At 43.0% G+C, this 22,650-nt stretch overlaps 1 protein-coding gene across 8 annotated transcripts in view; it reads left to right on the top strand.

Moving 5' to 3' along the window:
• ATXN1 (ataxin 1) overlaps positions 1-22,650 on the top strand; it is a 227,068-nt gene that overhangs the window by 110,005 nt on the left and 94,413 nt on the right. The window lies entirely within an intron of this gene.

Below are 22,650 nucleotides of genomic sequence, written 5' to 3' on the forward strand. Positions count from 1 at the left end.
ACCTGGTGCGAATGCCTCTCTTTCCACATGTTCGTACCCCTTGTCCTTGCTGTCCCTGTGTAGTCAAGTCTGTGAATGCAAGTTGTATGTCTTAACCCTGCAATTTTGGTTCACATAAGGTCCAGTCCTCTGTTCCCACTTGCAGTTATCTCGGTGCCTCCAGTGGAATAGGGCTGTTTGTTTGCATTTAGAAGTTTCAGTCCTGGTAATGATTTTGACCTATAGCTATGTGCAGATGTCCTCTTTTCAGTCTGCCTGCATCAGCACAAGCTTCATGTGCTCACTGCACCTCCACTTGGAGATGACCATCTTTGGTCTGGCCTGCTCTGGGGTGGAGTGAGTGCTCCCCAGCTGGTTGGAGGCAAAATTGGGTTAGCATTAAAGACTGTAAAAAGAGTTTGTAGCCGCTCTGGTTTATTTTCACCGTAACGGATTACAAAACACTTTTACACCAGACTGCTAGCACTTCTGAAGGGAGACAGTCAGGAGGAAGAGGGGCAGCTGGTGCCAAGCACGTGTGTGGGAGGAAAACCTCATCAAGCAGCGTCACGGGGTTTGGAAGGGACCTTTGTCCACAACCTCAGTCTCTCTGAGTCTCAGTTATGTCTGTGTGATGGGGAAAAAACCTTTTCACAGGGGTGCTGTGAACATGCACTAATTTTAGTACTTCAGGCAGTTAGGTAATATGGTGACAGCCAGAAAATAACCTCTAAGGAAATACCTTGTTCTGCCTTTAAAGCATAGGGTTTAGGATCATTTTTAATAGTGAGAATGAAGCAAGCTACTGAGTATTGCTTATTCAGTAACACCAGCTCTACTAACCATGAATGGCACCGTTTCCTGTGGAAAAAGCCCCTGTGTGATAATGAAATCAAGAAAGATGAAGTGTTGCAAAATTGGCCATATTTCTGGTATTTCCTTGTCTCCCAGTTCTTGACTTAGCATTTTTTACCTGTCTGTGTATGTTTCTATGTGATGAACTATTTGTGACTAAGTTCGCAGTTGCTCAGTACTTTCTGTTCAGAGATGTTAAGCCCTTTAAAGAGGGCTTAGAGGGCATTAAAGCATCTTACGTATCTGCCAGTACGCTTCTTTAAGCACAGTTCTATCTCCAGAATTGCTTAGCTCTGGTTCTTAAAAATGACTGTAACTTTAACTGAAGGAGATAAGAGGCGAAATGTTCATCTGAATCTGATAGAAAATTGTTGTTGGTCATTTTTTGCAGGTCTCCCTGATAAATCATTTACCTGTAAGTCCTTGCATAGCAACAGGTGAGTGAGAGATGCAAAAAAAAATGTGGCTATGAAGCCACAGATGTTGTCAGCAAGGAAATAGAGCTGGGTTAACTCTCATGACTAGGCTTAAAAGGCATTTTGAAAATGACACTGTTTGAAATTATATATCTTATTTGCACAGTGTACAAGGAGTTAGGTGTCTTACTGTGTAACAGGGGAAACAGGTACACTGACAAGTAAAAAAATACAGGAACACCTGTTGGATGCTTCCCAGGGTGCTGAGTATGCAGCTTTCCAGTTGATTTCATTCGGAGTTACAAGGATTCAGCAGCTCTGAAAACCAGATATGCCTAGTCTAAGGCATAGAAATAAGTTAACTTGAGAAATGTTGGTCTTAGCAAGTTTGTTTGCCACAGAGTAAACAACTTGTAAACTCCCCATGTAGGACCAACCCCTTAGTAACTGCTTTTGTGTGCACTCTCAGGAGAGGTTGTCTTGCAGTGAACAGGAGGTGGCTCATCACCCTGCCTGAAGTTGTTGCCCTTCTGTATTTAGTTGGTGTCGTGTGCTGACCCAGGCTGGACACCAGGTGCCCACTTAAGCTGCTCTATCACTGGCTTCCTTAAGTGGACAGGGGAGAGAAAATATAATGAAAGGCCCAGGGGTCGAGATAAGGACAGGGAGAGATCACAAGCAAAACAGACTCCAATTGGGGAAAATTAATTTATTACCAGTCAAATCAGAGTAGGATGATGAAACACAACCCCAAATCTTAAAAACACCTTACCCTATCCCTCCCTTCTTCCCAGGCTTCACGTTACTCCCAGCTTCTCCTTCTCCCTTCCAGCAGAGTAGGGAGATGGGGAATGGAAGTTGTGGTCAGTCAGTTCATCACACAATGTTTCTGCCGCTCCTTCCTCCTCAGGGAACACTCCTCACGCTCTTCCCCTGCTTCAGCATGAGGTCCCTCCCACAGGAGACAGTTTTTCATGAGCTTTTCGAGTATCAGCCCTTCCCATGGGCTTCATGAACTGCTCCAGCATGGGTCCCTTCCATGCAGTGCAGCCCTTCAGAAACAGACTGCTCTAGTGTTGGTCACCAGTCCTCCCAGCAAACCTGCTCTAGCATGGGCTCCTCTCTCCACTGGGCTACAGGTCCTTCCAGGAGCCTGCTCCAGCATGGGCTTCCCATGGGGACACAGCCTTTGGGCATCTGTCTGCTCCACTGTGGACCTCCATGGGCTGCAGAGAGACAGCCTGCCTCACCGTGGTCTGTACCTCAGGCTGCAGAGGAATCTCTGCTCCAGCACCTCCTTCCCTCCTGCAGTCACCTTGGTGTCTGCAGAGCTATTTCTCTCACATATTCTCATTACTCTCTCCAGGGGCAATTTCTGCTGCACCGTAACTTTTCCTCTTCTTAAGTCTGTTGTCCCAAATGCAGAGCCACCATTGTTGATGGCTCAGCCTTGGCCACTGATGGGTTCCTCTCTGAGCCGGCTGGCACCAACTTTGTTCGACACAGCCACTGCCTTCTAGCAGCTTCTCACAGAAGCCACCCTTGTAGATCCTCTGCTAACAGAATCGTGACACACAAAGCCAATACAGACTTTGACACACAAACCCAGTACAAACCTTGACCCACAAAACCACTCGGCTCTAAGCCTGGGCAGCTCCTGCAGAGCCTGTCGCTGTATCACTGGTGTGCGCCCTTCTGTGCAGCAGGTTGCCTTGTTTGTCAGCCCATCTCACCACTCCTGCTCTGGCTTCACAAGATCACTTCTGTCTGTAGTATATCTGGAATAAGCACAGTGGGGTTAAATGGCTTTGGCTTTTATTTTTATTTCCTTGAGGAGGTAAAGATGTGCCTCGTCCAGGCAGTCTGATGTTTGAACAGCGTTGGGGTTTTTGTTACTGGGGCCAGGATGTTTTGTAGTTTTGAATTTGCTGTTACTCTCTTTTATTCAGCCAGGGGCATATCACAGATCTATTTTTTGATCAGACAGCATTCCTGAACTATAGAAATTCAGAAGCAGCATTCACACACTAGTTGTGGGAAATGCCTGTTGCTCATTTCTGTACGTGTGCTTCTTGCCCTTGCCTTCCCTTAGGTTACATTGCTTACTCTGTGCAAGTTGTGAACTCCATGGAGCAGGTGTCGTCTTCTAATGTGTGTTTGTACGGTGCGTAGCACAGCAGGACCCAGGTGTCGCTGCAGTTTCTGAACACAGCGTGCAATGTAAGTAAGGGTCCTCCCATCCTGCTGAGTGATTAGAATAGTTCACACTAGCTGAACTTGCAGAGTCCCCTGCAGATGGGCTGGTGAGGGAAGGGGATTTTTCATTCTGGGCTGAGAGGTGGCTTTGCAAACATTCTCCAAGTCACAGAGGCAGCTGGCCGTTTGGGTGCTGGACAAAGACATAATTTGGAAATAGCATCGAAGTTTAGAGGTGGCCCTTTATGTACTACGCTCCCAGATGTGTTAAGCGGGGGAAGTTCACACTTCTCTCAGTGCCTTGTTTCAGTCTGCCAGACTGCAGACTCAGCGAGAGTGCAGCATGCAGGTTTTCATAGTGAGAGCTTTTGTCGCTCCCAGAAGTGCTAGAAACTTAATTGCTTTCCAAGGCAAGCCCGGAATCTGGAGGACCCAGTACAACCTGCTGAGAGAACATAAATTGTGAGATACCGTCAGGTTTCTGTGCTTGGGCTTGCATGGAGTGAGTTTGCTTTGTGAGCAAATGCCTTTGGAATACACTGGTATGTGGGTTTTTGTGTTGATTCTTAGGCATAGCAGTAATTGTTGTTGGCTTTCTTAATAGTCATCTATGTTCTGCTCTGTAGTTGCTGTTCATGTTTTCTAAAAGGTGTGCAGACAAAAAGAAATGTGTTCTGCCTTGAAATCATGAAAAATTAGTGCATTTAAATAGATTGACAGTCTTGATCCAGGTGGTTACCAGCCATTGTCCCTTCAGATAGGCGTTGAGAGAGAGCTGGCCAGGTGTCATTTGACCGTTGCTGTTTATTAAGCCTAGAGATGGCGCTTAAAATGCTAGTATTTACTTGTTCCTTTTTTACGCTAGTTTGCCAGCCACTTTTGTCCCTAGCCAAATGAACCGTGATGGCAACTGAGAAGAAACTGCCTTTTGTAGATAAGGAACAGCATTTTCAGATGTCCTTTTATGTCATGGCTCCCTAAGGTTTATTTTCCAAAGTAGCTCTTGTGAAAATCTGAGGAGCTGGTCTTTAAATAGGTGTGGGGAGTTTCTGGTATTTCTATCCACAACCAAGTTTCAAATGTACTTTTCCTGTCTCCTTAAATGCTTAGTTTATAGGCTCGCTGTTGATAGGAATACTCTTGATATATTTTGCATGGAAACTAAAGCAGGAAAAGGTTTTACGGTAAGCCAGATAAATAATCTAGGGTCCTTTGATCAGTTTCCATTAGTATTAAACCAGTAATCTGCCCTATTAGATGTTTGAAAGGAAGTTCAGTGTTTAAAGACGATAAACATACCAGTTGACATTCAATATGTCGTCTCAAGTCACCAGCAGAAACGTTGTTAAACCTTGTTGGCAGAAGCACCTTCTGTAGAGGGTTCTTAAAAGCGCCTCCACAGCTATTGGATTAGTTTCTGAAATGCTCTGGCACTGCACTGGGTTTGGTGCCAGCCCTGGACACTTGGTCTAGCTCCAGTTGGAGCTGAAGAGGGTCTGAGTTTTAAGACATCTAGGATGCCTTCGTGTCCAGAAAAAACTGAGCACTGGAATAATGTGTCATCCAAACTCTGGTGTATTCCTAGAAATTGATGAATATGGTATTTGAATTTTGGGAGCTTTTGTAGCTGAAGTTATTAAGATATTAGCATTAAAAAGGGAGAGAATCTTCAGGCAGCTCTGAAGATTGCCTGGCGCACAAACAAGTGAAGATCTAAATTGCTTTGAGGTGGTGACAGTTATCACAGCTTGGTGCAGACACACCTGTGCTGGTACTGACAAAACACAAATACCAGTTTCACATCATTGTGTTCTCCTTGGCTGGTACACAGCTTAGAGCAGTACTGTACCTTCACAACTTTTGCACAGAAGATGAAAACAAGGGGTCAACAGCAACAGTAGCTTCTTATCAAATGGTTGGGTTTAAATGCTTTGAGGAAAGACAGTACTTTAAAAGAAATTTCATCTGTTATTTGAAAATTGCACGTTTAATGCATTACCTCATTCGCGCCCCAGGCCAATCTGCTGAAGTTGTACTGGATGCAGGATCAGACTTTGTTCTCTGACATAGTAACAAATGGAGCAAAAATACTATTTTCTTTCTGCAACAGTGACTTCCTCCAAACATCATAGATAACTGAAAAGTCTGTTTTCAAAATAGCTCTGACCCTATATGCAAATAAAATTTCTATGATTTCAGCTTTTGCTAGAAATTGTACCTATTATCCATCTGTGTGACAACGCACTGGTGAATTAATACCAAGTGCCTTCTAAAGATACTAATTTGAAATCCAGCGTAGGTCACAAGTGAAAAGGGGTTGAGGCTCTCCCTAGTCCACATTGTGGACCACCATGTGTTTCAGTACAAATGTCAGTAACAGCCTACGTGCCTGTGAAAATTTCACATTAAGGTGAAAAGTGTTGACAGATTCCAATGTAGTCTCCTAAGACTACAGATCAGCATCAGCATTGTTACTGGCCACTTCTGTGAGCCCCTGCCTACAACTATGGAGTTAGAAAGGAGCAGGCAAATTCTGGCCGTGATACCCTTGGCATTGCAGTGTAGTTATATTAACTTTACTGATTTGTCAGGAAAAAATGTGTCACAATTTGGTACTCCAGTGGCAAAACTGCCAGTATTCCCACCTGCTGTTAGCACTGGATTTAATCTCAGTACTTTTGCCATCTGCTATTAAAGCATTGCAGACTATTAGAAGAATGGGAGGTTGCACTGGCTTTGGGTAACTTTCAGAATAGCTGATCAGATTCTTTGACTTGCCATGATCAAAGATCCTGATTGCTTCAGTCTAACTCAAGTTTTCTTTCTTATGCAGTGGCTGAAGCCTGTATGAAGTGGCATGCAACCTTCTTGAGTGAAAACTTAGAGTGACTTTGCTCCCCAAGTGCTGCAGTGATGGCACAACAGCCACACTGACCTAAGTCTCTGCTGTGGGTGCATGTTGCTGTATTTGTCTGTTCTGTTGGATGTTACCTGTCAGCTCTGAGGGCAGCAAGGCACGTCCCACAGCAGGCATGCAGCACAACCAAGGCCTTTCTTTTCCAGCTGGAGTATTTTCTCCTCCAGCTCCTCTGTTACGTTTCTGTTGTAACGTGCTGTGATGATTTAGGTGACTATTTTTGACTCTGACCTGTGTTTGTACCGTCGTAGGCTCTGAACAGTTTTGGCAGGTCTGGATTGTTTTGTTACTTTGTTAGTCACCTGGGATAGGCGGTTGTCTCCTGTATATTTATCAAGCCCTGAGTTCACAGGCATTGCTCAGTAAATACCTGCAATGCAAGGTAAACTCACCTTGCCAATAATTCTCAAGTCTTCCAAAAAGCCAGTAGATGGGGTCTGTGCAATTCCTGTGCAAAACCACTCTCAACCTCAAAATCCAGCTTTAATTTTTACATTTTTATTGCAGTCTGGTTTTGTTTTTTTCTTTGGGTTTTTTTTTTTTTCAGTTTGGCTGTAAGAAGTGGCCCTCCCCATGAACTACAAATTTAAGCATCCCTCTGCAGAAGCACCCAGAATTCTTGATTGATGCTTATACATGGAATCTGTGCACCTTGCAACACAGTTCTTTGAATTCTGGTTATGAATTTTTATCATAAGCTATTTTTGTGGTTTTGTTGTTTGGTTTGTTTTGTTGTTTTTTTTTTTTAATTTTTAATAGACTAGCCCTGAACTAGGAAGTATTGGATAACTGAAAATAGACTGGGTTACCACTGACTTCTGCCTGACTTGAGGGTGCGCTATTATGTATAGATGCCATGGGGCAATCTGAAATACACCTCCTCTTTTTTGTGTCTCCAAACCCAGCATGTAAGAGCAGATGTCTGTTTGTATGCAGAATTCTGTTTATTCTAGATGTGAAAATTGAACTTGCTAGCAGTGTAGATTAAAATATTTTGCTGTTGTTAATAATGTTCATAATGGTCATGTAAATAATAATAATAATAATGTAGGCTGTATAAAGGGTTGCTAGCCACATCACAGGATGGATTTCATGCCTACAGGTCAGTTACAGTAGACTTGAAATAGGAAGAAATCTAAAACGGGAAGTGAGTAGTTTTGGAAAAAGCGGGTCCCCATCATCCTCAGGCAAGGTCACAGCAGAGCAGAACATGAACCAACATGGACATAAGCTGACCCAAGGTAATTTATGCCATTAAAATTTAAATTGTGTAGAGACTGAGTCCTATTATGTAGGTCCTAGCTGCCTATACCTGCTTTGTGATGGAGAAACCTCAAAATGATTTGGTAATAATTAATCAAGGAAACTGCTAAAACACAGTTCATGTCTGACATGAATGCATGTATGGAGGGAGTATCTTGGCAAGAAATAAGTTAGAATTAGAATTCTGTATCAGAATTCGATTATCTTCTGAGCAGCAGCGTGAGCACTGATGGCCAAAATCTGCAGCTGATGTTTCCCTAGAGGTTTTGGGAAGAAATGATGTGTATACACACATGCTCTCTTCTCCAAGCTATTAATGCAATTGTAGCAATGTAAAAATCCTCAAATAGCAGAGTAGCCTCAATTAATTAAGAGAAAAAGTTTAATAGTGAAGTCTGACAGAATCCTTAAGGCACAGTTTTGCTTGAGCCTGTGATGAAAGGGGCAAGTAACACAAACCTGTTACCTAGCACTGCCTTTCAGACAAGAACCACAATAGACGCGTTTTCATCTGGTGTGGTGAAGTGCGCCCAAAATACTCTGAGCATTTAAGAGTTGCACAAATGATTCACTTTCCTAGCAGCCTAATTTTGTATTATAGCGTAATCTGTTTTTAATATGCAATTCTGCTGAGCGTGCAGTTCACGTTGGCTGCCTTGGGCAGACTGCAGGTCAGTTTTTGAATGCAGGAGAATTCATGAAATCTAAGTATTTTGTGTACACTTAACGGCAGTTGTGCAAGTACAGAGACTTTGCTTTATCAGCAGATGTGGTCTAGGTTTACATTTATGTCCACATTCAATTCTTAGGTTTATTGCAGTCGAGGGAAAAAAAATCAGGAGCTCAGTGCAGACTTTAACAATCTGCTTTGGTATCTGGCCAGTCCACTTATTCTTGCATGAAGCACATGCTAGGGTGGTTCTTTCTTCCATTAACTCTTTCATGCTAGGAAACAGGGATGACTGACATGATGTGGAAAAGGGGTTTAAAAAAAGAAATGAATGCAAGATTAGCAAAAAGTTTGCACTGAACCTTGTGCCAAGCCAGGAAGAGATTTGTGTACTGTGAGAATGATTAGATGGCAATGTTTGCTGGACTGCTGTGGCAGACAAGGGATATTTGAGAAGGTGATCCAGCTCAGATGGAGTCTGCTGTTGAAGCGGAGGGCAGCCTTTCCACTTGGAAACTAGAATTGGGTTGGGCACTTTCTGGTTTGTCAGAAGGGTTGCTGGCTGTTGTTTGCGATAGCTCAGCTGTTTCCCATGTGACGTGGCTGCATTTCCTCACTTCTTGCCCAAGCTGGTGCTGGAGTTTGGAGGAGAAGGCAGTTTGCCAGCATTGCTCCTGTCTGGTTAAGGCTTTATTTTTCTGTTGGGCTGGAAAGACATGGGTTAGGAATCACATCCGTGCATGGAGAAATGATGATGAGAGGACTGCAGAGGGAAGGCCACATACCCCTGCTTCCCAAGTGCAGAAATAACCAATGCCAGCGTGGGAGCTTGTTTGTAGCACCTCAGCTTGGCCCAGCCAAGCATTCACTGTGCAGTGAGGAAAGAGTGAGGTGGGACTTCCTTGCAAGGTGATTAGTGCAATCTCCAAATGCTATGAGGGGGAGTCATTCACTAGCAATGGTAGGAGCCTTTTCCCCCAGGGTTAAGTATTGTGCTGTCCTCCTTTAAATCAGAGATGAGAGTCCGGGAGAAGGATATGAAAAATAGATTAGCTTAAATTGAAACCTGGCGTCTGGAACACCTCAAACTTTGGCAGACCTCAAGATAGTACTTCAAAGTTATTCAGCCCCACAAGGTACAGTATAATTTTCTGTTCAGTGGAAGTATTACTCAGGAACTGGAGTCAGTCTTGGGGCTTCCTTGCACTGGGCACTGTCCCGCTAGCTAGAATATAGTTCCTGGCTGAGCTGACTCTCAGCCTGCATACTCTGAGCTATTTACATGCCAGTTCTCCATCTCCCCAATTATTTAGCAGTGAACATTTACCCTGAATTGTTTTTACCACATTGAGCAACAGAAGGGTAAATATACCCAAGCCTTACTGAGCCTGTCTTTACTCTCCCAGAATGATCTTCTGTGTTTTAAAATCATTAAAGCCAAAGCAGTGTAAATATTTCTGGGTTAGTGACAGCATGAAAGGAGCGCGGCCTTCTAATTACCCTGAAATTCAAATGTGTGCAGGGGCACTTGGAAAGCGCTGACCTCCCTCAGTTCCCTGGAGTTTGGCATGGATCTGTCTCCTTACTTGATCGGGTCTGAAGAGGAATTTAGCTTATCTATGAATTTACCATTCTAGTGTTGATGGGGTGATTCTGCTCAAAGGCAGAAAACATCTTTCCAAGGGCACTGTGTGCCTGTTATTCTCACTGTAGTATATGGACCCACTTTCTCTTGGCAGGGAGAAAGCAAGTCAGCCTAGTTCCATTTTTTTTTTTTTTTAGCCACGTGCATCTGGAGCTCATTCTGAAATACGATTAATACATGCCTACACATTGGTTGGATTTTAGGTTGTAAGATTACTAATTGGTTTCAATCTTGTTTGCTGCTTGTATGCTGGTGTTTTTTTTCATCTAAGGTAGAGCATAATTATTTTTAGCTTGTAAGGAAAAGCTCATTTTCTCTTACATGTCTTGATATGAAGCAATTTAAACTAAATTTCTGCACAAATAGTTTCAAAGAGATTGGCTGTCAAGTACGCTATAAAAATTGCATTTTTGCAGGGACCCAATGAGACTTTGCAAGTTTAGATTTATTCTCAACATTAAATGTGGTTGAAGATGCCATTTTTCAAACAGCACTTTTAGAAGTAGTTAGCTTAAAAGTATAGGAATTCAAAGCACAGAGGGAATGATTTTGAAGTGTAAAGTCTTGAAACACAACACAGAGGTTGACAGTTTCACTACAATTAGAAGCAAGGCAGGCACAACTCCCACTTCTGAAAACTTTCGTATCGCACAGCTTCCTTTCTTGGCCTAGAAAACCTCAAAATAAAAAAAAAAAAACACAACCCAACTTTGAGTGGCTTTGCTTATTGACTTAACATAGTTATACTCAATAGCGTTAGGAGACAGAACGGAAAGGGCTGCCAATTCTGTCTGTAAAGAATAATCTTTACAGAAAGCTTCACAGAGGTTGTTGTTTTTTTTTTTCACATGCTTTCAGTCTCCTGAGAATGCTGCTTTTTTGAGGAAAGCAAGTTTTCGGGTGGTTTGGGTTTTTTTCTTTTATTTTTTTAACAAGGCTTGTTTTGTTAGGAAACCACTCCCTTCTGCTTCTGCATTTAGACTTGCTGCTAATTGCCTTTTGGTCGATGACATTTTCCATGAATTGCCACATTCTCCCACACTGTTACAACTTCACACTGATCATGTTGTGTTATGCGGCACTTCTGCCTGCTGCCTTTGGGAGGAGTGGCAGGGAGAAGGATATGCTGTACCTGGGAAATTGAGATTCGTTGCTTTCTGAGAGACTTGGTTTGCTGGAAGTGAGTTTTATAGCTGCTAAGACACAGTAGAGGCTGTTTCTCCCAGACTAAGATAGGTGGCTAGGGTAGGTGGGATCAGGAAGGCATCCTGTTACTGTGTTGGTTTAAGCACTGCTCTGCTATGTGCTGCTGCTGAGGATTTTGTGGAAGAAGTCATGACAAGGTGGTGTGTGGTGTGTCAAGCTGATACTTTTCATCCTTGAGGCGTGCTGTAGTGGAACGCCAACCCCAAACCCTGGTGCCAGAGAGGGTGTGTGTAGAGGGAAATCTTTGCTGACGCTTCTGGTTCAGTGGTCCTCTTGGGATGCCCACTGAGCCTAAGCTACAAGCCTTTGTTTCTCCCAGGGCCTGGAGGCAGTTCAGGTTTGTTCTTAGCCCATCTTTGTCCTCTGCAGCAAAACCTCCTGGCGTGGCTGAATGTACAGTCATTGGTGACTGAATCTCGAGCACTGCTGACACAAGAACTGGATGTAGCAGAGTTGTTCAGCACAGCTAATCCACTTAAACTGTGGAGCTCATCTGCTGATCTGCAAGGGTGATGGGGCTCTTAGGTGGGATAGCTAAAGAGGCTTTGGCTTGAACTGGTGCTTCAGGGCAAGCAAAACTTGCAGCTAGGACTGAGGATCTGGTTACACTAAGCTGGCCCTGACCCAACCCAACATGGTTAAAAGTGAGAGGTTAGGTGAGATAAACCCCTTTACTTAAGCCTTGTCTAAGCTCTGGAGCTGATCAAAGTGTTGAAGTGCTTTTCCAATCTAACTGCTTTGATCAAAAGTAGGGCTTACTTGGTCTGTGAACTGGAATGAGCTTTGCCATTAAAAGCCCTTTTTTTAACGAGGATAATTACATCTGCAGTGCTAGCAGGTAAGGTTTCTGCTTTAATCGTGTCACTGCACAGAAGGGTACAGATCTTTTACAGATAGAAAACTGTGATTTCTGACATAGTAAGCGCATTCGGCTATTGGCAGTGGTGCAGGATGAACAGCTGGTGTTGTAACAGGATCTCTGACTACATTACTCTTTTGTCCAGCCTGTGACATGAGGGTTTTCACCTCAAAGAGGTGGTGAAAAAGTTCAGGTGCATCTGACACACTGGGAGCAGCATGAGCTACAGGAAGCCCAGTGTGGCCATTTCTGTCGTCGATGTTTGGCAGGGGTGGCAGCAGCCCACAAGAACAGACAGTGGGCGCTGCTCCTGCCCTGCCACTGTTTATCCTGGTTAAAACCTTTATTTGCTCCATCTTACCCTTTTCTGTGGTTGAGGAGAAGGGAGGGGGAGTATGAGAAGCAGTGTGCAGTATCCATACACCACTGAATTCCTTTCAGTCCTCCTTGCAGTACTAGGTGTCTTCAGAGACTAAAACTTAGTTGTCTTTTGTGAAAGGGGCTCATAATGTTACCCAGACCAAATTCTTCTTTGCAGCTAATCCTCACTTGCTGCAAGGAGGTGGAAACGGGAGTGCCGCAGGTCCAGTCAATTCTGGTCACAACCACAAGCTGATGCAACCGGGATCCACCCTCATGCCATCCACATACCACTTGTACCTCTCAGTACAGAGACCTCATCCCTCCTTTCTCTCAGCAGCAGAAAGATGCAGAAATAAAGGCAGGACCTAACTCTCTCTGAATTTCAGGAAAGGCTGAAACTGGTCTTTTGGAATAAGGAGAGAATGAGGAAACAGGAGCACCTGTGTTGCATAGCTTTGGGCAGGTCAATTATCCCATCTCCAGTGAAATTCCCCTTTGCATAATGTATGAATAATAATACTCAACTTACCTTGCAGGGGTGTTATGGAGTGTGCAGTTAATTTTTTTTTTTTTTTACAGTGTTCGCAATATATAAAACCCAAAATGAGTGCAAAGTATTATTAAGATTTAATTTTATTGAGGGTTAAACATTGGTGACATGCCCAGCTGAACATTCACTGGCAGCAATCTAGGCAAGTGACCGGCACCAAGCATGTTTGGCAGCAAGCAATGGACAAAAAAGGAAAATGGGGATAACTTATTCCAGTCCTACGTATTTTTTTTCTCTCTTACCACCATACATTTCCCATGAAGCAGACGGAGGTGATCAAAATACCAAACTGGAACTATATTTTAATAGCATTAAATTTTACTCTATGAAAGGCAAATAAAGGTTAATGGCATGAAAATTTGTCTTGTAGTACGGTGAGAGAGTGGAAGTGCCTCCAAGTGTGCCCTGAACGTTCCTTAAATAATAGCTTTTGGAAACAAAGTGTACCCGAGTAGTTAGGTGACTGATATTTTACTGGGGTGTAGCATGCCAAGGGTACTATTTCTTGCACATTTCATGCTATACTGCTGGTGAGGGGTTTGCATTGGACTAAAGCCGTGGGGGGAAATCGCTTTGACAAGATTGGTACCCCTTGGCAGCAGTGTGAGGCAGCGGATGTGCAGCATGTGTGTGTGCAGGGGGGCTCTGTGCAGGCATGTGTGTTCGGGGGTGCTCCTGAGTTTGAAACATGAGTCAGTGCCAGACTCAAACGTGTTTCTGTGTTAGAGCTGCCGAGTGTAAGAAGGGAAAGACTGTGATTTTTCCAGCTTGCTCTAATTTTGTGTGAAATGCGGGCTTTCCAGTGGTGGGGTTACTCCAAGTGCGATCGCGCCAGCAAGTTTCACGTTGCACCTCAGCGTTCATGTGCCTCCCATGCGTTTTGTTACTGCCTGCTCATTCTTGTTAATTTTTATTAGGTGTGAAATGCAAAGGCTCATCCTAATTACTACTGGTAGGTGGTAGCACAACTGAATAACAGTCTTCTGATAATCAGGGCTAACTTCTGCCCTAGGATAATTACAAACCAGGCTCACTGGAGCTGGTGTATTTCTGATGGGGAGGAAGGATTTGGTTCAGTGTCTTTGCTGCTGCGGTTCAGGTCCAAAGGTCAGCAAAGCAGAAAAGGATCTTTCCAGTGCACTTTTTTTTTTTTTTTTGTAAGCTTTGAGCCAAAGTCTGCATCCTACCTTTGTTCATTTCTTATTCCTGTTTTTTCTCAAGGTTTGCATTCTTCCCTGGGTCTAAATGCTGTCATGGTCACTTACCCAAGCCTAGTGACAACAGCAGCTCCACAGTTAACTTCTCATTTAGTGGTATTTCTGACAATAACAATTGTTGCAAGAAAACAAATGTTAGAGATGCAGCATATGTTACACATAATGATAATTTATTGCCCTTTATATTCCCAAGTTACAGTATAAAATTTAGGGGCAAATCTCGACTCCTGTGAAATTCATGGCAAAATGCCAGTTTAATTGAAAGGATCTTACATTTGTCCTGAAATCTTACAGGTCCTTAACTACAATTTCCTTTCTGGCATGCCATTCACCTTTAAGATGATACTCCTCTTTTGGCATTATTAATTATCATTATTGTTGTTGCTGTTATTATTCCAGGAGATCTGCATGGGAGGAATGCTAAAATCTGGATTAAAAATAGCATTTTCATGTCCTCCCACTCACTGTATTTCATGCACAGAATGCCTTTTATAAATGCAGACTTGCTGCTTGGCTAGATAAAAGAAGCTGTCACTTCATTTCCATAACGAAGTTGCTCCCAGGAGAATTTCATTGTTTTAGCAATAAAATTTTTCTAAAAGGCCTTTTATTTTGCCTGAGAAAGGTAATAGAAATGAACTTCTGAGTGGTTATTCCACAAAATAATTAGGAGAAAGCAAGACTGTCTTGATTTGGTGTAACGAGATTCTTATGTGTCTGAATTCCCTTTCGTATGAGAACAAATTCCTAACTGAAAATGAAGCTAGAGACATCCCCCCACAACCTTACATAAAATCACAATTTTTTTTTGCTTGATCACAGAGACATCACACATCTTTATTAACACTCTCCTGAATAAATTTGGTCATATCCTTAAGTTCAGCCCTATTTCACAAGGCTTTTGCATGACTTCTGATTCAGATGCTTTCCTGAATTAAAGGCAGTCATGGAAAATCATTACCAGTTATTACAGTTCATTAATTTTGTTACCAGGTATGTTCTCATTCATGGGGGGGAGGAGTGATTTGCTGCATGCTGTATCAAGGCTAAGCGCTCCCTGGAGCAGGGACCATGCTTTTGCTGTGTATACATACGCTATCAAGCACGGCAGCAGACCCAGTCCCTCCTTGCCCGCATGCAGCACATTGCCACAGCCTCTCTCATCCCTTCCCCAGCGCTTCTCACCCCTTTTCTCAGTTGGTCTGTGTCCCATACCAGCATGGCATTCCTTTTCTCTGAATGCTGAACATGCTAAAGCATGTCACAATTACAGCATCAAAAAAGTGCTGATACAGAAAGCATTTACAGTAAGCAAAAGGTCCTATGGATTGTGTTTAGTTCTGTCCTTGGTTTTCTTTTTTTTTTGTTTTGTTTTTTTGTTTGTTTTGGGGGGGTGTCTCTTATTTGTCACCCATTTTAAGCCATGTTTGCATTTTGCTAAGTATGAATTGATGCAGTTACCACGTCAGTCATCATAGACAGCCTGCTACTATAGGTAGGTACATGTAATCAGGAACGAAAGGGAAAAGGAGAAAAACATTTTCTTTGTAGTCAGGAAAGCCTTCATAGATGAGGCATCACGCTTAAAATTGTATTAAAGAAATGCAACAATTTTGGAAATTATTATTTATAGGAAGGTTTGTGAATTCAGGATGTGATAGTCTGACTCACCCGACAGCAAACATGTTTGCACTCTGGCTGCTGTGACTCACAATGGCATTTGTCTCAAGCATGGCAGTTGTTTTAGCCCTGTGCTTGGTGCAGATGAATGAAACGGCTGAGGTCCCCTGTTGCAGATTTACTACGTGCAGCTACGCTGGTAAATCACAGACTCAGCTGTAGAGTATTTCCTGTAGCACACACACATGCACGCACATGCACATACACACACATACGCGTGCACACACCCCCGAGTAATACTTTACTTTTAAATACTAGATTCATAGAAAGGAAGTGCATAATTACAGTGCTGGCTTTTGCACCACATAAAGCAGCCCACATCAAAAGGTGTTTGGCGTTAATGTTTCAACAGGTAATCTCTGGATTTACTGCCAAGCCGTGTTCCTGTTACTTAGCGCTCAACTCAGTGTTGAAATCATTGAAATCTTTGTTGTAAGCTAGTGTAGTCATCTTAATCCTGCAGAAAAGTTAGTCAATAGTGCCTTTGTTTTCCAGCCCTGTGTTTCACATTGCATCAGCAGCGCAGAAGACGTGGCCGTGCTGGAAGCAGGGAGAAGGTTAAGGGTGGGTTCTGGGCTGGCTTCCTAAGGAAGCAAAGCTCACGTGGTGGCATTGTTTGTGCCTGTGTCCGCGTGTGTGTCCCAGCCTGGCGGCTCCTGTTACTCAGGTCCTCCTCAACCCAACCTGCTGCACGGGTAGAGGCTACGGGGAAGCTGCTCCCCAAAAGCTTTGTGTAAGTAGGCAGATGAATAGCTGTGGAAACCTGTGGCTGAGACCAGCGAGGCGAAGGCCGTGGACCCAGCTCATATCTTACTGGCACCAGGGAATTGGTACAGTGGGCATCCGGTGGGATTACTGGTGCCACCAAAGATCAGGCCTTTTTGCTGATATTTGTTAATGCTACAACCCACAGGGCTATCTTCTTCAGGTGGTTTTGTCTTTCACTTCTTAAAATATTGCAAATAAACAGAAGCTCAGCTGTTGGTTTTGGTGCTGCTATGCTTTGGGACTCAAAGTGTTTGGATACCCTTTCAAACGCCGTCTGTTTGTAGGAGAGCTGTGGCAGTCGTTTGTGAGAAATCTGTATGTTTAACAAAGGCCTAGCCCTTGAGCTAGTTCTCATCTGTAACAAGTTACAAGGGTGCTGCAGTTCTTTAAAATACGCGGGAGGCTCATTGTCTCAACTCAGGGCTGAGCTGCACTTTTTACATAATAGCAAGAAAAAAAGCAATATTTATGTTGTGTAACAGAAGCATCCAGAGTGGTTATATTTGTTGCTTATAGCTGTTCAACATCACTGGCTCTAACTAAATTATTATGGACTGTTCGCATTCTTTTTCCAATCTCTTTTGCTCAGAAGACCTATAGGAATGACTGTTACAAACATGCAGGCAATAGAGTTGTTTTTACTTAAAACCTCTGTGTGAGAATGAAGAAAGCTGGCATGCTAAGAGAAGCATAAATCTGTGCTGAAATTCTTTCTCCTCCCTCCTGCTATTCCTGCTTTGATAACCATGAGAAAGTGGCCAATAGGAGGTATTGGTATTAAAGGGGCAATGGATTTTTGTTAAAAAATGTATCATTACCATCTGATAGGAGGTATTTGTGAGGTATTTTTCTTTTTCCAGTTCTACACTGTTGCTTCTCAGACAGAACAACCCAGACAACCTCCTGTTGGTTTCCTTTTCACATGGTGGCATTGTAAGTTGCACCTGCTGCTCACCTCTTTACCTGCTTTTTTAATAACTTACCATGTACTCTCTTTGTAGGGAAAATCTTGTAGAACTTAGAAACAAAGCACAGTTATTGAAGCACAGGGCTAAGCACAGTTTAACCTCAAGTTTGTTGGAAAAACTGCGTATTACCAAAGTACAGTTAGCAAGTATGGTTGTGGTAGATGTTATTTGTGTATAGGTGATGACTTGGAGGTCCTAGTCAGATTTGTGTTTGTATTATTGTTAGGCATCATGTAAACAGAGTGGGAGTTTGAGCTGGCGTGTGTTTTCATATTTACAACTGCCCTGTGGTGATGAACCTTCACCTGTTTTCTGATCAATTGTTTGATGGTGTTGGGGTTAGGGAACGGGTAATGAGAGCAGTGGGACCACTCTGGGAGCAAAGTTGCTTCCATGGTTTCCAGATGACAGATTTGGAAGGGCAGATGTCTAGTGAGTAGGGCTGAAAAATCCTTTCCCAATCTGCTTGCATAGGTTGATGCTGAAATGAAGGGTGGTTCAGCTGAGCCTTAAGTTGTGAGAAATACCTGCTGTGGATGAAATAATGATGAATGATGTGTTTTTTTTATTTTTAGATTAAATCTTGGGACACTGATTTCTAGATGACTAACAGTAAGTATCAGTTATGCAGTCAGTGGTCATCATCAGTAGAGGCTCCTGTACTGGAGGGTGTGAGCTGCAGCCTTACCCCTTCAGGCCCACGTGCCAGTCCGGTCTGCTGGTTGCAGACAGATGTTCCCATCCTGCAGCACTTCACTTTCCCAGTGAGTAAGCACTCACACTGGAAATAACATTCACACAGAAAAGATGGTACTGGGATGGGTGGCCCGTAGATGTGTTCACAGAGCTGGGGAAGGTAAAATAGATCTTCCTCCCCTTAATACAAATTGTGGGGCAGGATGGATTGCTTCCTTGTCTGAGCCCCATCATCTGCATGCTGGTTTTCTGGTTTAGGACCTTCTGGATATGTGAAGTGCTGACAACTTGATTTACTATTCCCTTACACCAAGATACAGTTATTCACCTTTCACAAACTTCACACCTTGTGAGACCTCACCTGGAGTATTGTGTGCAGTTCTGGTGTCCTCAACATAAAAAGGACATGGAACTGTTGGAACAAGTCCAGAGAAGGGCCACGAGGACGATCAGGGGACTGGAGCATCTCCCATATGAAGATAGGCTGAGAAAGTTGGGGCTGTTCAGCCTGGAGAAGAGAAGGCTGTGTGGAGACCTCATAGCAGCCTTCCAGTACCTGAAGGGGGCCTATAGAGATGCTGGGGAGGGACTCTTCATTAGGGACTGTAGTGATAGGACAAGGGGTAACAGGTAAAAACTTAAACAGGGGAAGTTTAGATTGGATATAAGGAGGAAATTCTTTCCTGTTAGGGTGGTGAGGCACTGGAATAGCCCAAGGAAGTTGTGAATGCTCCATCCCTGGCAGTGTTCAAGGCCAGGTTGGACAGAACCTTGGGTGACATGGTTTAGCGTAAGGTGTCCCTGCACATGGCAGGGGGGTTGGAACTAGATGATCTGAAGGTCCTTTCCAACCCTAACTGTTCTATGATTCTATTATTCTAAGTTTGGCATTTCACTATGGATCATATGCAAAGCCATGGGCTGTGCTTGTTTATGTGACAAAGATGTGGAGAAGCAAGCTTCAGATGAGAAGTGGGTGCTAAACAAGAATGAGAGTGATGCCTGTCTGCTTTATGCAAAGGGAGCCTCTTTAGTGCTAAGACAATATTCCTTTACCATAGCCTTAAAGTAGGCATAATTGTGATTTAAGTCTTTTTTACACTAGCAGAGCAATTAATGTAAAGATGAATCATCTTCATGAGGAGCAGCTTTTGTACACTAGACAAAATGTCAGGAAATGGGTGATGTCCAGATGGTTAATGTTTGGCGTGGCTGGTATAGAGAAGTTTTTATTAACTTGAAATCTAAATGACAGTTAATTCTTGGTTTGTTTTGTGGTTTTGGTTTTGTTTGTTTGTTTTTTTTTTATTTCCATTAAAATCTTTTCTATATGTGTAAAATCAGCTAAACCTGTTGCAAATAATTTAGAAGATTTTTCCTGATGTGATAGATGATACGCACATTAGGTAATTGAAATCACACACACTCCAGGAAGATACAACCTTGCCTTTCCCATTTGCGGTGGGGCAGGATTGAACCTGTCTAAAACTATTTCATGCAGAGAGAGAATAAAGGAGGAAATGAATTACTGTTTTATTTGAGTTGAAGGATTAGTTGTGGGATAATAGCGAACAACGAAACAACTTGGGAACAACACTGCCATCTCTTAAACAGTTTTATTAGCTTATGCTGATTTGTGAATTAGGAAAACCAAATTACATCATGCAGGAGAGCAAGGAATGGCAAATAAAAACTTGCAGGAAAGGACTAGAAAAAGTGATCTCTCACTGCCTGCTCTTCAAAGCAAAATGTAGAGCATGATCTTTTCTTGGAATAAATGCAGATTATTGCACAGAGCCAGCTTCTGGTTTTCAGTTTTGCCAATTTGCAGTTGCTCACTTGTACTATGGTTCTTATTTGCTGATTGCTCTGGGGTCCAATTTTAGTATCTAAATACTCCCAGGAAATACTTCCATGATCTTTGATTTGAGGTCTGTTCATCTCTTAATTACACTTCTAATCTTTCAATTCAGTCCTTTTAGCACTCAAAGGCAGGTCTATGCTGTGATACTTGAATTTCTACAATGCTGTGGGACCGTGAAAAACAGCTTCGTTGCATAACACTTCCCATTTATAGCAAAGATGTTATCGGTAACCATGTATGTGATAATGATTCATTGATCATGTTGAAACTTCAGTTTAAGACCTTGTTACTGCAAACCAGCCTTCCTTGGTGGGTCCCTCCAAGTTACGGCTCTTTTGCACGTTCCAAGAAGAGCATGTAATCGCAGCCCATGAGGTCTGCATAGCTTAAAGATCGTCCCAGTTAGGGAATGAGTGCTTTGCTTTTCAGGTTGGGATTGCACTTCAAGGAGCAGCATATCTCCCTGCAGGTCTTGAAATTTGTGCCTGGCTGTCTTTAAATCTTAAGCATAAAAATGTCTGGGAACATCTGTAGGCAGACATGCCTTGCCCCTTGCAGAAAGAAGTGCCTACGGCTAAGGTCAAGTGAGCAAGTTGTAGCAGATTAAACTAGCTTGTGAATTTACAGCACATCATCTGCTCCATAATAACTGGCTGTGTGCATGGTGCAAAGGCACCCTGTGGTAAATACAAGGTCTCTCACCTTTTTCCCTGAGGGGTAGGCTACCTTGCTTCATGTCAGCTTTCCTATGAAATAAGAGTGCATGGAGAAGGATGACAGCTGCAGAACACCACTGCACTATATTGCACAGATACTGCTTGTGACTTGTTTCTGTGTCCATGTGCTGGCAGGGGTCTGGAAGACAAATTCTAGACTGATAGCAAGATCAAGCATAGTTAGCATGCAGCATTTCAGTAGTTGGAGCCCTGTTTAACTTGAACAAGATCAAAATCCTAATCCCACCTGTTGAAGTTAGTGGAAGGACTTTGAGTGTGCTGGGTTTCAGCCCAGTATTTCGCACAACTGACTCTCCAAGGAGGCTCAGAGGAGTCTGTGCAAGCTGGACCTGCAAAATCTGGTATGGGACTCGCATGGAGTAAACTTACGTGCTCTTATGAAAAATAATTATAAGTTGTGTAATTTTGGCAGAAATGTTAAATATTTGCTTATAGTCCTTCGGACACCATTTTCAGGTTCCTCTGAATGTTGAATGACAAGAGATGAAGACTGAAAAATTGAATTTTTAGGAGATTTTTGGATTGCCAAATTATTGCAGGAAAAACCGCAGAATTTTTAAAGTGCTGAAATGTTTCATTTAAACACTTTTAAACAAAATGCTAACACATAGAAATAAAATGGTTTGAGTATTTTGAGCTTGTTGTTTTCTTGTTTTTTTTCCAATCTTGACATTCATATAATTCTAAAGAAAAAATGAATGCTTGAAAATTAATTGGTTTGGGTTAAGCAAAATTTTAAGGGTTGACTTAACAGTAAGTTTGTGTGTTTTTTCTCTTTTTGGTCTGCTTTCTAAAGTTAAAAATTTTGTGCGGTCATGTCTGATGATGTGCTTCTCTATGAGATTAGCAGCAGAGTCTCAGTAGAGGAGAGAAGCTGGTGATCTGTAAGTGTAGCCAGGGCCTGGGTACCTGAAGGCTTGCAGTGTCTCTGTCATACAGGAGTTGCCCCTCCAGCTCAGAGTTTCTGAAGCTGGGAAGATTTCTGTAATAGGTATCTGGCATTGCTACAGTCCACTGGGGGGAAGACAAAGATAAGTAAGAGACTAGTGGTAATCATCATCGTTGCCAGTGTACCTTGGAGAGTGCCAGCCAGCTGGATACTGGTTCATGAATGCTCCTCTGCAAGAGCTTAGCCTCAGCCAGTAAATCCTGGAGGAGCCTTATGCCAGAGCTGGGTTAGCTGGCCAGCTACTGGTTTTGGAAAGTTTTGTTGTTGCTTTGTATGTTCAAATAAACCAGACTGTCTCAGGGCTGTAAACCTTTTTGAGTAGTTATCACTGCATTGCCTTCTCTCTGCTCTTCACCCGTGAGCTGCTCTTGTCCATCTGTCTGACTTGTTTCCTGCCTTCATGAAGGGTGAAACTCATCTGCATTCATTTGTAGCCATCGAATCTGAGCTCAGTGTCTAGACTCACTTTATGGAGGGAGAGAGGCAGACCTTTCTAGAGAGTGATTCATTCTGTCCTAGAGCAGATGCTTAAGATAGGTCAAATTCATCATTTTCTAGATTGCCTAGTTTCCTGCACTGAAAATAAAGAGAGTTTGCACTGTCTCAGGTGTAGACTTTAGTCCTGCACATTTTCAGTTCAGGGACACAGATTTCATCATAGCACTGGTAGGATGGGATCTATGTGCAGGAATCTTGAAAATTACATGTGAAGTGTTTGAGGAGCCTGAATTCAAGGAGATAGGACAGGTGCCACAAACCTGTGGCACAAAGTGAAACTAAGGATTCAGGAAGAACAAGTAGACCCTGGGAACCTGGCTGAAGGAAAAACGGTTAATTTGGGCCCTGTGGAAA

Source organism: Pezoporus occidentalis, unplaced genomic scaffold, assembly GCF_034315485.1.
Source record: "Pezoporus occidentalis ecotype Australia unplaced genomic scaffold, CSIRO_AGI_Poc_V1 ctg2, whole genome shotgun sequence".
NCBI lineage: Eukaryota > Metazoa > Chordata > Aves > Psittaciformes > Psittacidae > Pezoporus > Pezoporus occidentalis.